This window comes from Amphiura filiformis, chromosome 14 (genome assembly GCF_039555335.1).
Source record: "Amphiura filiformis chromosome 14, Afil_fr2py, whole genome shotgun sequence".
NCBI classification, from domain to species: domain Eukaryota; kingdom Metazoa; phylum Echinodermata; class Ophiuroidea; order Amphilepidida; family Amphiuridae; genus Amphiura; species Amphiura filiformis.
The window spans coordinates 8,272,498-8,290,537 of record NC_092641.1 but is presented as its reverse complement, the minus strand read 5'-3'; the positions used below and the strand labels follow the sequence as shown (position 1 = coordinate 8,290,537).

The 18,040-nt window shown below is 33.7% G+C and overlaps 1 protein-coding gene across 2 annotated transcripts in view; it reads right to left on the bottom strand.

Moving 5' to 3' along the window:
- Positions 1-18,040, bottom strand: part of LOC140169646 (potassium voltage-gated channel unc-103-like) — a 335,180-nt gene that overhangs the window by 272,168 nt on the left and 44,972 nt on the right. For both annotated transcript variants that reach the window (XM_072192927.1, XM_072192928.1), the window contains exon 2: positions 4,751-4,814. The gene's annotated coding sequence lies outside the window, so the exon portion shown is untranslated. The remainder of the gene's footprint in view (positions 1-4,750; positions 4,815-18,040) is intronic.

Genomic DNA, 18,040 nt, shown 5'->3' with positions numbered 1-18,040 from the left:
AATACTTCAGCTTGACTAATTGTTTGGAATTTGAAGGTTTTGACACTACGTTCGATAACACGACTTGGGATGGGGTATTAGCTATGCCAGTAAATCAGCAACATGCATTGTTTCCGTACCCATCTTATCAATGGATATTGAAGAGTACCGAAAAAAAGCGGTGCAACTTTTTTCAATTTTGTGCTTAAGCTTTCTGCAGATTACCATCATTTGTTTGTCCTTCAGTGTTAAAAGAAATTTAGAGTACTTATAAAGCTGGTACAAAAATTACATTAGTGCAAAAAATATAACATAAAAGGATTGAGAGAGGAATTTGCATTAAGGAAATACACAAGGGAGAAAACGAACAAGGATACAGAGAAGGAGAAATAGACAAACAAAAGGAAGAAAACGGAGAAACGAGATTGAAAGACAATACAATTTAAGAGAGAGAGAGAGGAACGGAGGAGCAAAGCTGCATGAATAGGTTATCACTGTATTATTGATAAACACGTTCATATCTTAACTAAAAAAGTATACTCAATAAAAAAATTGTTGCTAATTGTTTGTAAGTCCATTTCTTATTACAGGAAAACTTGAAAATATCCTTTAAAGATCCATTAACTTGACTCAGCGTGGATCGTTCCTTAGATTTAATTCCAAAACTCTATCGTTCCTTAATCATAACACATTATGTTTTACATGTGTGTTGAATCTTCCCAAGTTCCTAGCAAACACAAAAACGTTTTATCAACGTTTTAATTAAGTTATATTTTGGCTTTTGGTTTAGGTAAAAACGTTTTATTAACATTTAAATGTCGTGTTATATAAAGGTCATGAAAACGTTTTAAAACGTTTTGTATAAAAACACACTACAACAATATTTTAAAAATGTGTTCAAATTGTTATTGTAAACTATTTTTGAAAACATTTTTTGCCAAATGTTTTGTCAACCCTTAAATAACATTATGTTAGAATATTTGCTCCCAGCAAACACAGAAATGTTCTTAAAATGTTTTTTACCAAACGTTTTAATAACATTTAAATGTCGGGTTATATAAAGGTCATGGAACCGTTTTTAAAACATTATTGCAAATATTTCGGGCAAACATTGTTCGCAAAATATTTTTTCAACCCCAAAATAACTTTCTCTATAGAATGATTTGTATCAATTTTTCAAAAATGTTATTTGAATGTTATTAAAACGTTTTTATACCCTTTATATAACCATTCTGTGTGTGCTGGGCAGTAGATTATCAGAAAATATGTTTTAATGTTATGGAAACGTTTTATACCCTTTTATATACCCTTTATATAACCCGAAATTTAAATATTTTCTGACAACCTTTTATAACCTTTTGCGAATGATGTCGAAAACGTTTTGTGTTTTCTGGGTTGGTGGAATATCCAGGTAACTAGAATCATGTGACCTCGTTTTTTACACAATTAGACACATTACCCGTTTGTTCCTCTACGGGTTTGTATCACATCATAATACACACACATGTGGGTCAAATAGTGATGTCTTCAACCTCTTTTACATATATATTATTAAGTTTATGTCAGAGTGTACTTCAATTCCAGATCTTTCTTATATTCATTGTACCCTTGTTTCATACACCTTTTCTCCTTGTTTTTTTCTATATCCTAGTTTCGAGTCTCCCATTATACCTTTCATTCCATCGGAAATCGAGGAGTTAGTACAAAAAGTACCACCTGCAACAACTATGCACTATTAAAAAGGTCTTGTCGATTTTCACTATATTCCTCGTAAAATAAGACTCAATAGATTTCCGGTCGAATTTGACAGAAACGTGTCTTATTTGATCATAATAGTGTTAATATTATAGTGTGAGATCTTATTTGTCTAAAATTCGAATACATAGTTTGAAGCGTTGTATTGCCCTCGTCTCTGTTAATGGCCTGATTTTCACTGCTTTTTTTTATCCATCGTTTATATTTATCTGCCTCTTTGAATAAAATATGCTGAGCAACATGTTGTAAACAAAAAGTCGTGTTGAGAAAGAAATCTGACAGATTTCCAAACATCCACGGTAGTCTACAGTTTGTCCACTCTGAAGTACAAATAGTGACAAACGAACGCGTATACAGCGCGTAGTGATGCATCTCTGCTGCAGGTATGCGTGCCTTCAAAGTCGCCGCAATGTGTGCGTCCGCGTCGGTACTTTGTACTTCAGAATGGACTGACTGTAAGCTGCTTTATTAATTGGAATAGAACTATGAAATTCGTCTTTAATACAGTATGTAGAAATTATCAAGTAGGGTAATATGGTAGTTATTGAAGATATAACTTTCTTGCACTAAGCTCTGTTTGCACTATTATTCCCTTACATTTCTCCGTCTCCTATTTCTATATTAATTTCCCATATGCATCACACATAAACCCTTTTCTCTATTTAACCATGCCTATACGTATACCTCAAAAGCAAAAATGGCTCCTACGCATCCATTTTTTATTAATTTTTTATTCTTGAAAGCGGTTTTTACTAGGATATGAAGACCTGAGCGCAAGAAGACCGTAAGTCAATTTGGCCCCTTAACATGTATACACTAATGTTACATATAGTTTCTTAGGGTTTTATAATGTTTAATACATGTTCCATCATGAAAGGTTGTGAAAGATTTGTTTTGAGCCCTGAACATGTATATAACATTACCAAACTATACGAAACTATACGCGACTTTAGTGTATACATGTTGAGGGGCCAAGTGGACTAAAGGTCTTCTTGCGCTCAGGTCTTCAAATGTACAGGTGCATATTAGTTTTAGTCCTAATTATTTAAAATGATTATAATGATGCAAGTAATCTGGTGAAATTAATAGGAAAAAACCCAATTAAATATTTATACCAAACTTGATAATAATCATAGTTTTCTATATATCGCACAAATTACGTAACACCTGTTCAGGAATCTGGAAAAGTATTCACATTTCCACAATATCGAAAAGGAAACAGGATTCTGATCGCATATGTTGTGTGTCAGAATTCAATATGAATATTTATATGCAGTAAAGTCGTTTAAACCTACGATAAATGATTATTAATATGAGAATCGACACCCGGAAATGAGCAATACTCATTTACATCAGGCTCGTTATTGCTGCGGTTAGCCGAATATATGTTGCTTTGATATTGCAATAAGGTGACCCAATTGATATAACGTCATTATAATCTTCATTTACACGTATGCCAGGCTGATTTGGTTTATATTTATGTGTAGCCTATCTGTTTGTTTGAGTATGAATGGAGAGGTACTTGCATCTGTTGACAAGTGGGTTTCATAGTTATACTTCAAACAAATGCAAAATGTTTCAAATAAACTGGTTCTATTTTGAAAAAAAGGTATTCCTTCGCGTTTGCGTGAAAGTGGGCAATCAGCTTATTTTTTGTTATAGGGGTACTACACCCTCGATAAATTTAGTGTCTATTTTTTGCATTTTTCTCAAAACTAATACACAGTGGTAACAAAAAGTTATGTATATTTAGGCAAGGAGTCCAATTATTACACTGGAATTTCAGTGACCCAAGACACATGGTTCGTTATTTATGATAAGAAAAGAGGTACCGCTAGAATGTACCTCATTTTGTATCATATATACTGAACCGCTTGTCTTGAGTCACTAAAATTACAGTGTAGTAATTGGATTCCTTGCCCCAATAATATACATAACTTTTGTTACCATTGTGTTATTATTTTTTGAGAAAAATGCAAAAATAGTCACGAATTTACCATAGGGGTGTAGTACCCCCTTAAACTCGAATCTGAGCAGTATTTTGAGACCACGAACATACCACAGTATTCCAATGACACTTTCAAACATGTCAAATTGTTTTTGTAAGGAGTGAACATAACATGCGTATTACTTAATAATTAGGACGCAATCATAATGAGTTCTCGTGTCATTATAACAAAACTGGCTTCACAGATGACACCGTGGTGCTAGGCAGTGGATAGTAAGCTGTTCAATTGGTTATCATGACATTACAATGGACACGTTATTATCATTCCTTGTCATTTCAATTAATTTTCCCATGGCCGCCACATTCAAAGAGGGAAATGAGAGAGATTTACGTGACCACGTGTGATATATTCTATGTAACTGATGTTTAAAAATTCACATTATTAACTGCCTGGGCTTATTAAATGACAATAGGGGGAACGACGAACTTCGTTCAATAGGAGTGTTTATGTAACCCATTTGCATGTCAAATAGACTAGAAAATTGGTGGTAAAATGAAATTACAACACAATCTGACATAGGCAGAAGAAATAAAAGATAACCCATTTTCCACCAGGAATGTGCTTTTCATGCATTCCAATAACACGATCTGAGAATTGAAATGAAATGACTGCATTAGGAATTTACCTCCAATCTCATGCGGTAGTGAATAAAAGATTGTTCTCTCATTGAAATCCGTGTACAATGTTCACCACAAAAAAGACTTAATATTCAAGCCCTAAGACTTGGAGGAAAAGTGTGAAAAACGAGCAATAACCGTTTCGATATACGTTTTGCAAGCCCATAGGGGAAATGTAGACTTATAAAGCGCAGCAGACCTGTGTGATATATAACGATTCTGCCTACCTTTCTTAGTATTGACACATACAAAGGATACCGCGATATTTCTTCGTCGCAATTCATTCTTCAACTTCTTCATGGCCACCTTATATTACAAATCTTATTTCATCTGCAATGTCTCAATTATTCAGTAAAGCTGTATCTTACATTTAAAGTGTAGATAACTTACCTTCTTTTTGTATGGATATCGTTACATACATTCAGTTCATTTTTTACCCGAAAGGGAGAAGTTTCTGAAACAAAAATGGAACGCAAAATTGGTTTCATTAGTACTAGGTTTAGTTACGGTTTTTTTTTATATCACCCCAAAGACGTTTTTGCTGTCATTTCAGCTAAACTTACTATTTGTATATATTACCAACATGAACATTATTGGAACAGGTTCATCAGGTTTGGTTATTAAACACATGAAAAGCGAGATGGATAAAAGAATCAATCCAGATCAGGAGAAGGGGGCGAGGAGTTATGAACAGAGACGAGGGGGTCTACAATCTGAGTCACGTGTTTGATCCACTGTTGGAGACTTGTAGCAAGACTAACAACGCTACCGGAAGTGATATAACTTCCCGCCAGTCATCAGCTGTTGGATCATCACAACAACACCAAGCTTCGAGAAAGTCAGTGGTTCACTGACGAAACTGTCAGCAAGAAATGTAAGTTTCTTCACCTGGTTTTGACAAACAAAAAACTTTTCATAACATGAACATTACTTATACATGTTATTTAGAGATTGGTAAACCGAGATGAGCATTCTTCATGAGAAAAGGATATCGATTAAACAAAAATGTCCGGTGTAGATTTGGCATAGCAAACTGTATTATACTAAAGCTTCATACATTACAGACAAAGCGTGTCGTACTGTTGACAGCATATCAATTTGTATTTTGTAATACAAATCACTCGAAGACGCCAAAATAAATCATAATTATCTTTCAAAATTAATGCAAAACAATTTTATATGCGATATATTTTTGTGTGAAATACAAAGTGTACTTTTATTTACCTGTTTGTTTCCCAATTTTGATTACCATTTTCAAACACGAATTTTTGTAAACAAACCATGAAAAAACAAAACAAAAAAAAACAAAAAACAAAAAACATAAAGAATTCATAATATAAACAGTACACAAATTAGGTCTATTTGTATGCTACTTTTACATGATTTCGTTAGAGTATTCTAAAGTAAATTAACGTTGAAATTCAGAGTATAGGGTATAATTTTATGAGAATACTATTATAATTTACTTTGGTAATTTAAAATTGGCAAAGTTAAGGTGGTGCAATATCACAATTGGCATATATTTTACATGAAGCATGCTGATATTAAGTTATGACAGACAATGAAATACCCATCTGTGTAATTGTTTGCGTACCAATACCCGTTCGTAACAGCGGCACAATTCCTACTGCAATATGTAGGCCTATGAATAAATCCATCCCGCTCTGCAAGGAACAAATTAATATGAATATCGCATTTTTATGACAACATTCCCTGTGCTAATATGATACAATTTAAAAACTAACAGAGAGGGGTTTAGTTTCATCACACTTCAGTTTGCTGACGGATCTTAAAATGTAAATGAAAAAAGTAAACGTAGATACATGAGTCTTTCTCCGAAGCGCTATTAGACTGCCGAAACCACTTACGTGTCCTGAAGGAAGAATAAACCACGAGAGTATATCTTTTCCGGCATTAAGCCGTCTGGTACACAAAATAGCTTGCTACAAATTTGGCTATACATATATAAAGAGAATAGTATTTTGACACGCCGTAGATATTACAAAACAAGGTGGAAGGAGCGACCTATTTACTCGAAATTGAGAGAAAGAAAGGCAATTTTTAACAAAGAAAGTGAAATTAACTATAAGTCAATACGGATAATCAATCTTGCACAAAGACATATGACGTGATAATAGGTCATTTATTAAAGATGAAAAGCATGCGATATATTAGTAGGCAAAAAATCAATTCAGAATGAACTTGACTGAATTTATAAGGCTACAATGTTGTGTACGGTGTAAAACGAGCAATTCAGGTTGGCTTTTGAGAGGTTGATGTTTCGTGGATTTTTTGTTTACCAAATTGTGGAAATATCAAATGCTACCATTGCTTTATTTGCAATGCTGCTTGTGCAGCTGCTGTTATTAAATAGTTATAATATACACGATGAAATTTCATTTTGAGTAGAAATAGATACCATATGCCAGATAGAGAGTATCTGGTATGCTTATTTATAAAGATGTTCTAGGAAGAAGAACTTAAAACTGAAATTCTATCAACGCAATTATTACGATTTTTTTTACTTATTTTATTTACAAAATAATATTTTGGAAGATGGTCTTCTAGAGAGTATTTGACTCAATTAAAAAAAACAGGTAAAAAAGAAGAAAGTTGCATTTCAGGAGAAATATTTAGAGAGCAAGAAAAAAATGTTTACTTGAAAGACACGACTTAACGTCTATGTTCAATTTTGGTCATTTTATATGTTCCAAACTATAAATATAGCAGAACTCTCGGTGACAAATCTAACCGTGGCGTTCCTTTGCCTTCCCTTCAAGATTGTTTGAACCTTAAGTATCCACCGTAAAAATTGATTCATAGAAGAAAACTTTCATATTTCAATACAGATTCGTTACTCGATTTGTCTCAAAATGTAATTACACAAATTTGACAAAGAATTGAGTTTCGTTTCCTAAAGACATGGATTGCCCTTTTTAACGAAAAGCGCGTATCTCAGATTACAAATGTTTGTATCACGAGCTTTGTATAACTTTGAGAGTTGATGACGAAACTAATAAGTGTAGATGAAATAATAGCAATACATCCACGGGGTTCGATATAGAGTATATGAAGACCTGAGCGCAATAAGACCGTAAGTCCACTTGGCCCCTCAACATGTATACACTAAAGTTACGTTTAGTTTCTTAGGGTTTATAATGTTTAATACATGTTCCAGGGTGAAAACATCAAGGTTGTGAAGGACTTGGTTTGGCCCCTGAACATGTATAAAATATTACCAAACTATACAAAACTCTACGCAACTTTAGTGTATACATGTTGAGGGGCCAACTGGACTTACGGTCTTCTTGCACTCAGGTCTTCATATCAAAATAAAATACAATAAAACCTGTTGGGTGAAAGAAAACTTGAATGAATGTAACAATATCCATACAAAAAGGAAGGACATTATTTAGAATGTTTGTACAATTAGTGTCATTCATAAAGTTCTACCTCCATCGTCACATCTCTCTTATCTTGCGTACCATTATATTGAAATTGCTCATGCTTATATTCTTAAATCTTGGCTACAAAATATAAGTTTTTTTAATGCAAATGTGATATTTTTTGTTGAGATGTGTTGGTTAGCGCGAATACAGATTTGGTATACAGAGGTTGAACTTTTTGAATGACCTTTGTAGTATCCCACTAAGTTGTTGGACATAAACTTGTTCAAGAATTAAATTTCAAAAGGGAATCTCAAGGTGTACTTTGCATATCCTTTGCATGTGTCAATATCAAAGGAATATTTTAAACCAACTTCCCCCTATAGGTATGCCAAACATATGTGACCGTCCACGGCGAATGAGCCGTAAATTCCTCCCCAGGTCAATTTTGTTTTATTTCGTGTTTAAAAAATAAACATCATAAACTTAAAAATGGTATATCATTTGACTTCAAACGATATCCAGAAGCGGGTTATGGTTTGTTAAACTTTGCTCCTTCAACAAAATTAGAGCTTTTTACGTTTTTACATGTGTCTCTTTTTCCACATTGCTGGCAATATATATCAAATAGTCATAATTGGCGGTCATTTCAAATCATCCCCAAGTCAACGAGGTTTAAGAAAGTTCTCTCATTGTTAATTGTTGGTTATGCATACCTGTACAAAATACAATGCCTGGTAACCCACCACTTGAACAGGATTTAGCAAAAGCAAACAAAGACCAGAGCTATTAAAAGTTCTATAGCCGGCCATCTAAGGTAGAAGCTTATTATCCACTTCAACAATAGGATTATTGATTAGTTTTTGACTATCAAAATAAGACGGATGTCGGGCCAGCTTAAGTTATCGATGAATACGACCTTCGTACACATTTTACACCGTAACACAGAATACAATTTAGGGAATTTACGGCTCGTTTGTGCTGCCGGGTCACATATACAGTCCACAACTTATAAGTTCCCCCTTGTACTTTTTAAAATATACAAATGTAATAAGATTTGTATAGCCCTATTTGTTTTACCCATGTGTACCAATTTATAGCGTCACACATCATTGTGTTCATTCACAATGGTTAATTGTGTAAGAAAAGAGGCCGTTTTAAAAGTTACACCTCATCCATAACAGTCATGTTTTCGTTAACAAACACATGAATACACCTGGCCTACTGTATTGTTTGAGATCTGACTCCTATGGACTCAGATGCCACTTTTGACATCGTTTAAAACGGTCCGTTTTTTACACAATGAACCATTGTGACTGAACGCAATGATGTGCGACGCTATAATTTGGTCCATATGTGTAAAACAAACAAGGCTACTTATATCCTTTTACACGTTTCGTCAAATATTTTTCTAATTATTTAAAAAAGTATTTAGGGGGAACTTATAAGTTGTGGACACTATATATCACAATAGTTATTGTTTGCTTAAACACTGTTGCCTTACTCTTCAGAGCTTGAATGTGTGTTCGTTTTGTAACGAACCGTAAAGGTATTTCACTGCAGTCTCTCATTAGGCTATTCCATTTAAAATACACACTACCCCTGTGGAAGATTTAGCTAAAGTCTTCTACAGAGGGAGTATAAGTTTTGATTAGAATACACAAATTGTGTAACATCCATTTGTGTGAGATATAGGTAAAGCCATAATATAGAAGGAGTACGGGTTTCAAAATGGTTAACCGTGACCATTTACATTTGAAAACCATACTCCCCCCGTTGAACATATTTCCACAATCTTCCACGGGGGTAGTATGGATTTCAACTAGAATAGCCCATTCAACCCATGAGATTTGAGGCTAATTACTAATTCTGTCATTTCATTGACTTCTCATATTGTATTCTTGAATTGCATGAAAAGTACAGTCTTTGTTGGCAATGTGTTATCTTTTATTTCCACTGCCTATATCAGGCTGTATTGTAATGTCATTTTACCATCAATTTCAGTCTATTTGACATGCAAATGGATTTATACTACTTCAACACGGGTATTGAAGGATGCTCTCAGTTTTGTCGTTTTAACGTGGCTGTGCACTCTTTAAAATGCATTAATTAAAGATGCTGTAACTTAATTATTAATGTAATAAATCATAAAAAGCGTATATTTTTAGATGAAAATCAGACAAGTAATCTAAACAAAAACACATATGTTTTCTTACATGGCAAATTCAACTGACCAATTGTGCAATATTTTCTATAAAAGAAACTTAATATTCATTAGCGCATGGAGGCATTTTTATTATCAGTATTCTTTATTACATAGTCTTAATGCAGTGGCCTTTGTCTTGAACCAAACAGTATATCATAATAAATGTGAATGACCGCTCTTTCAAATAATTAAACTTTGCGCAGTCAAAAGAGCTCTTAAGAACAAGTTTTACATACCGTAAATATTGACAATAGACCCATTGAGTACTTGCAACGTTCCTCTTGCTTGCTTATGGGGTATTTCCAACGCATCCATTGGGTTTATCATTGTCACGCAGTAAACAAAATGGATGTGAGTATTAAACGATGGGTAGTTGTAAATTTAGTAACGTATCGAAACGTATGGAAATGGATGGAAAAGGATGGAAATGGATGGGAAAAGGATAGGAATGGATCGAAAAGGATGAAAATGGGTCGGAATGAATCAAAATATGACTCAAATATCTCGAAATGAGTACAATAAGAGCTAAAATTCGTCAAAATGTGTTTCACCCGTCGGTCAAAATGCTCAAATCACAGGACAGAGTGTGGCCAGTAAAAGCCACCACAGCAGCATGAAACCACAGATACTATGATAACATTCGAATATCTGTGATGAAACATTGGCAGATCTCAATAGGTCAAGGCCATAATGTAATATTACCACATAATACAAATTTTCAACATAATTTGTGTAATTAAATGTTCATGGCATCATACATACACCAGTTGCAAACTTTTCAAGATAATTATTGAAATATAAATCTTTTAAAATCCTTTTTTGAAGTAGTTCATCAGCTATTATAAAGTACTATAAATAGAAAGTAACAATCCTGGAGAAGAACTGCATCATAAAAAGTTTGGTGAAAATTGTCTTGATAAAAATTGTTTATTTTTCCACAATTCATTCACCAAATTGGTCTATAGATATGATATCTAAATCATATTAAATCAAATTCTAGAATTTTATGCTCAGATTAAGTTTAAACACATTTTAAGGTCTATTTGACAGGGGAATTGAAAACTCATACTAGCGATATCCTCCTACAATATGCAGGAATAGGCCTATAAAAATGTATATAAATCAAAAGTTAAAGCCATAAATGTACGATCTTTTAATTTGGTCATTTTTTTTCAAACCTGATTTTTGGCATTTTAATTTTTGTAATGCTTGTCAAGTCATATGTCCCAACTTACACCTAATTGAAATCATGGAGTTTTTATTTAATGCTAATAAATAATGTCATTGAGAAAAATAAAGTACAACTATTTATTTAATTAATTAATATCTTTTAATATTAATCTAAAATTAAAGAAGAATTGTGCTTTCTTTCTTTCTTTCTTTCTTGTGTTAATTGATTAATTAAAAGAAAATCGAGGCCTAATTGTTCTTTCTTCCTTCCATTACCATGATTACTAGTATTTGAATTTTATTTGCATGAAAAGAAAAAGCAAGAAAGAAAGAAATGCAAAAATAGGGAAGACAGGAAAACAAATGAAGACACAGGATAAGAAAACACATTTTGATGAATTTTAGCTCTTATTTCGAGATGTTCGAGTCATATTTTGATTCATTCCGACCCATTTTCATCCTTTTCGATCCGTTCCTATCCTTTTCCCATCCATTTCCACCCATTTCCATCCTTTTCCATCCATTTCCATACGTTTCGATACATTACTAAATTTACAACTACCCATTAAACGATATTCCACATTGAAGTATGGGGTAAAAACTTGGTATATTAGCTATCAGTAGAGAAACATTGAAGAATCTCCTTATAATGACGTCATTTTGATTATATCACGTTAATCGCATTAGCTTACAATACCTTACCAAAGTAGTTCATCTAAAACGGTCGTAAAATTCGAAGATAAACTACGTGCACCAAGCACCATGTCATCAAAATTTAGTCATATTAGCACAGAAAATGCCACGAACATAATTAAAAATAAGATTTGTTTAATATTTAGATTGAAGTAATTGCATGAATATAATCCAGTGGGTGGTGTACCTTGAAACCTGCATGTCAGTGTAGTCATGGTAGTATAGCATCCAGCCTGAAACACGTAACCCTATGATCCAAATGTGAGCAACCACGGCGAGAGATATACTCGCCACAGGCTATAATCAGATCATGTCACCACGTTGGCAGAGAAAAACCTCCTTTCTTTCTTTTGGAAAGCAAAATAAATAAATCATGTTTTTACTCAGTAGAAAAGTAGGCCTTTTCATCCCCGGGTACAGTTTCTTTGTAAAATTTGCACTGATATGCCGCATTTGAAGCTATTTTGAAGTAGGAAATCAATGGTAGCACAAAAAAACGAATGTAAAGTTGGTATTGTTATGAGTAGAAAGACATATGTGACATTTTAAAGAAAATATATAAGGATGAGTGAAAGAGGTATATATTGCGGAAGATTGCGCTCTTTTTGAAGACGGATGTTTCACTAAAGAAATATGTCAATGGTATGGTAAATCTACCCGGGTGGGTTTGCAATAAAGTCGATGTCATCACGTACATGTCTTCGGTATTACACATTCCCGATATTTTATTGTGAGCTATTGTAAGATTTATTGCATTGTGAGCTATTGGGAGATTTCTTGCATTGTGTGCTATTGCGTGATATCTTGGATTGTGGGCTATTGCGAGATTTCATACATCGCTACTATGAACGTGATTCATGATTCATAGTGTGGCCGTTTGAGTGGGTGTATTACTATTATTATTTATTATTATTATTACTACTACTATTATTAGTATTAGCATTACATGTACATCAAACTTGGTATATAAGTTTGTTTTGATTTGGTTTTCGCTGTTTGTTTATATCGCAAATTCAAGAATATTTCATGATATTCCACATTTCTACAGTTTAAAATTCCTTATTTACTCTTAACATGACACACAAACAAACACATCGTGAACATTGAGACACTTTAATTTAATCTTTATCAGTAACAACATGTCAGATTATAACAAACTATCGAAAACCAAAAACACCTTACTTCAGTTTTCTTTAATGTTAGCAACTATTTTAAACTGTTGCGATTTGGTAGTTCACAGCATCTTGCGAATGGTAGTGAGCTTTGTCAAAAATTGCATTGATCATTATATAGCGAGTGTGTAGAAGAATTCAAATATCACAGATATATGTCCAGTGGTTCTTGAGTTATTTTGTAAAGAGGGCTGAAACAACAGCACTTTTGTCAAACGTACATAACTCATTGACAACAATAAATCAAGAAAGTGTTCAAATTATACTATTTGTAGAATAAACTTTTGCAAAACATCAATGCGTTATTTTCAATAATATATTGATTTAGAAATGAGAATTAGAATTTTGTCTGTTTCGACTAAAATACATCGTCTACCCTTAAGTAAACAATACTGGGGATAACAGGTTTCGATACCGGAAGTTATCGTTTGTGAACCCCAGTTTAACATGCTATACAATTGAATCTGACCAAAGTGGAATATTGTTTGAGCATCAATCATAAACAAGTAAATTTGAAAACAATTGTGGCAAAATTGCAAATGCAACGATGCATCATAACATTTAAGAAATTTCCTCAGCAGTGTGCCTTTCAATAGAACAATACGGCTTCCTTCTACTTCCATTCAGACAATATTAGCATAAGATGTCTAAAAGGCTTAACATTTACATCAACTCATATAGCTTAATGGAACCAAGGAGAAGGAAGAACTATAATGGATAATAAGAAAGAAGACGAATGCGTAAGGGGAATATGTAGAAATGGTCGAAAAAAAAATACTCGTACCGAAACACATTTTTGAGCTTGAGTGGTTATGTTTGGGGTTTTTATGTAAGTATAAACAAAGATTGCCAATGGACATCGTTCAGCAAAGAATGTATGCGTTCATTAACGTATATACAGGGTGTATCAAAATAAAGTATACAGTTTGAAAATGCCACTAGATTAAATAAGTATGAGGTATTTGATCAAAGTAATTCAGTTGATAGCTGCATCAACATCTTGTCCTGTACAACTTTAAAATCACTGGCGTGTGATCATTAATATTATCACATTATTTACAGAACGCCAAGCAGAATCTCCCGATCTTACATATATGTATTTCTTGTCGTGGGGCTATAAGCAATCTTGACCTTGATAAACTCCGGAGACACATAAATTGCACAAGTTGACATCCCCAGGCAGGACGTCTCTCATAAGACGTGGTGTGTATACCGTGTTGAGGCAAGCTGATATCTGCATACAGGGGATTGGTGGCCATACCCTGGTGGCCATGTCAACTACTGTAAAGAAAGTGGTTAAACATGTGATTTTTATGTTGTTTTGATTTTAATTAACTTTCCGCAACTGCAATTTTTGCTCGGCTCCCAAAAATAGCCACTGAGTCGTTATTAATGGAAAACGGTGGCTTACAAAATGGAGTAGATTTTTTTTACTGGGACTGGGTCCATATCGAAACAGTAACAAGACTATCCCTTTTGAAAATGGAAATTACAATATTTCAAATAGCAGCAGATGTAGGTAAAGCAATGATAGTATTATTTATTTCCACATTGTGGAAAATACTTATAAATATATGAAGATCTTATTTCCAAAAGAAATTAAATCCAATTTGTGTCGAATTTAAGTAAAGTCACACAAACTGGTATACCTTTGGTCGTATATATACATGCCAAAAATCCACTGTTTCACAAACAAGATTATGCAATATTGAAATTTAAAAAAAAACTCATTCTATTTAGTTCTTTTAAGCAACGATAAGATTGTGTAGACCCAGGGGGGTTGAATGTCCGTATTGATATACGGCTGTGAAACTAAATGGTAAATCACAGACAATGATAACAGGAAGTTGGAAGTAAGGAAAAATAAGGAAATATTGAAGATCAGATGGCCATGTAATATAAAAAAATGACGATCAAATGGAGCAGGATAAGTCAAGTAGTAAAAAGACGAAGACTGCATGACAGTTCTTTCCTGGGTTCCAGGTCGCCCTCAGACAACGTGGAAGCGAATAATGGACAAAGAAAGGAAGAATCCGGTGTAGAGGTCTTTTAGAGAAGCCAAGACAATAACCAGAGACAGCCTTATGGTATATTTATTGGATATATATGGGATATCATAATTTACTTGTACTTTGTTCTTTTTAATATGATTTGTATGTTGTATTATGTCTATGGCCCCAAGGAAGAACAACTTTGTTGATATGGGCATCCGTGGAGAAATAAGCTTCCTGTCATATCCTATCCTGATACCATAGGTAAAGTAAGGTAAAATATAAGTCAATGTAAACTAAATTTTACATAATAAAAAACTGTATGTGGAAAATTATATTGATAAATGGAAATTATTGCGAATCTATGCTAGAAATTTCAAATGAAAGAACACAACTTTCAACAGCTGTACGCGATTTAACCGCGATCGTGGATCGCGTATATCAAACTACGTACAACAAAAACGCACGTCCTTGGATAGAAAAATTAAAAATGCTAACCAATCACGAGTGAGTTGGCATGGTTGGATTCACTTCCGTGATACGCACGCACAGTCGCACACGCTGGCGTACATCGCGCAGTGTACGCGTGAATCGCCACGCTATGTCAGGCTGTATTCATTCAACGAGCTAAGGTAAAATGATTATATATATTTCTATATTACCGTACTTTAGAAATATCGTCGTAATGTCCACGATAGTTAATAAGTGTCGTATAAAAACTATGTATTTGCCCACATTAGTACCATTTTGGCGACTAGATTGCCTGTTATAAACTCTGCTAATATTTGATTGAATTGTCTTTTTCACGACTTGGTTTAGTTACTCTTCCTATGAATATTAAAATACAAAAGTTCATTATAATTATATGAATGATCTTTGTGGACGTAAAAAAAATTTCGAAGCTGTCTTGTTTGTCTTTTTAGGGCTAATTAAAAAATCATAAAACTCAGGTTCAAGTACCAAAGCGTGTAAATTAACTTTATTGATAATATTGATATGGCGGCTGCAAAGAAAATTATTGGAAAGCTGCCTTGTATGTTAGTCTTATTAATAGATATTCCTGTAAATAATCTTAATGTGTTGTTAATACCTTTAAAAAAATTCAGAATTAATTGAAGACCTGAGCGCAAGAAGATTGTAAGTCACATAATTTAAAACCAGAGAACCAGGACTCGACCGCCATCTTGATACAGGCATGGAGCAAAAATTGGGGGTATTCGATTTCCCTCGGAATGCGCTCGAGGCATTCGTTGTCATGCAAGCGCGACATGGATGAAGGGCGCATTTGTGAGACGCACTCGATGCGACCTGCACGCGAGTACCAAGACGCTTCTGATGAGACGCAGAATTGTTTTCGTTCGTCTCCGCGCACTGTCGGCAAGGACCCGAATACCCCCAATTTTCTCCCCATAGCTGACGGCGCGATTGTACGTGGCGGTATAGGGAATCCCGGTTCTCCTTCTCTAATTCTGTGCTGTAAGTGCACTTGACCCCTCAACATGTATACATGAATTATTTGATTAGAAAATTGAAATGGATTTTTATTCAGTCTGTCGTTTTATATTGGGCTATTTTGTTTACAATTCATACACCCTCAGTGGTATCCACAGCAAACTAATTCATATAAGAAAACTTTTTCTACTTCAATAAAGATGCGTCACTCGATTAATCTCCGAATGTAATTTCACCAATTTTTATAAACAATTGTATTTCGTTGATGTATACACACATTGCTCTTTTTCACGAAAGCAAATGCATATTTCGATTAATGGTTTTATCACAATCATTATGTACCCATTTCTGTAAGTTAATCAATGTAATATAATAATTTAATGTGTGGTTGCAGTATTAGCAATACATCCACGGGGTGACTGCAGGTTTAAAGTTAAATAAACTTAGCAAGAATGTAAACAACATCAGTATATCCTTTATATTTTTATATTCTTTCTTTCGGGTGAAAAAGTAACTGAATAAAGGAATTAAGTTGTATGGACTTTGAATATTAGATTATTAGACTTTACTAGTAAAATACGAATGGCAATATATTAAAGGTGTCCGTGAACACGCTCAAAAATAAATTGCAAAAAAGAAATATTGCGCTATCCTTTGAACTTTTCAGTACTAAGAAAGGTAGGCACAATCATTGACGTTTTATATCTTCGTATACGTCTACATTTCCCCTGTAGGCTTGTAAAACGTATATCGAAACGGTTATTGCTCGTTTTAACACTCTTTCCTTACTCTTCAGAGCTTGAATATTTTTTCTGTGGAAAGCCGTAAAGAGATTGTACTGAGAGAACAATCTTTTATTCAACGCCGCATGAGTTTGGAGGCAAATTCAGTCATTTCATTCACTTCACAGGTTGCATGTTTTAAATACATGAAAAGTACAGTCCTTGTGGAAAATGGGTTATCTTTTATTTCCTCTACCTATGTCAGGTTGTATTGTAATGCCATTTTCCCATCAATTTCAGTCTATTTGACATGCAAATGGGCTACATCAACATGAGCATCGCAGGAAGCTCTCCGTTCCCGTATTGTCATTTTAATAAGCCTAGTCAGTTAATAACGTTCATGTTTTAACATCAGTTGCATAGAAGTCGTCACTTGTGTTCATATACATCTTCTGAATTTCAATGTAAAGGCAAAGGCATGCGATACTAGAAATGTTGGAAAGGAAACGAAGAAAAGGATTCAGGATATGTCTTGATATGACAAGAAATATGTGGAACACATTAATTTTATTGTAATTCCATTGCACTTTCCTTAAATTTGAAGTTGAAAATGAGGACTAGTATTACATTTTAGAATTGAAATTAATGATTTGGTTATGAATTACAGGGTATCATTTGCTTTTTGAACATGTAGATTGTAGTATTTTAGATTGTAGTATTTGGATATTAAATGGCATAACAAATACAATACGGAAATTCATTATATGAATGGTCATTGTGGACGTAAAAATAAATTGCAAGTATCTTGTTTGTCGTTTTAGGTAGTAATACTGGTCGCTAATTTAAGAAAAAAATCATTAAACTCTGGTTCAAGTACCAAAGCGTGTT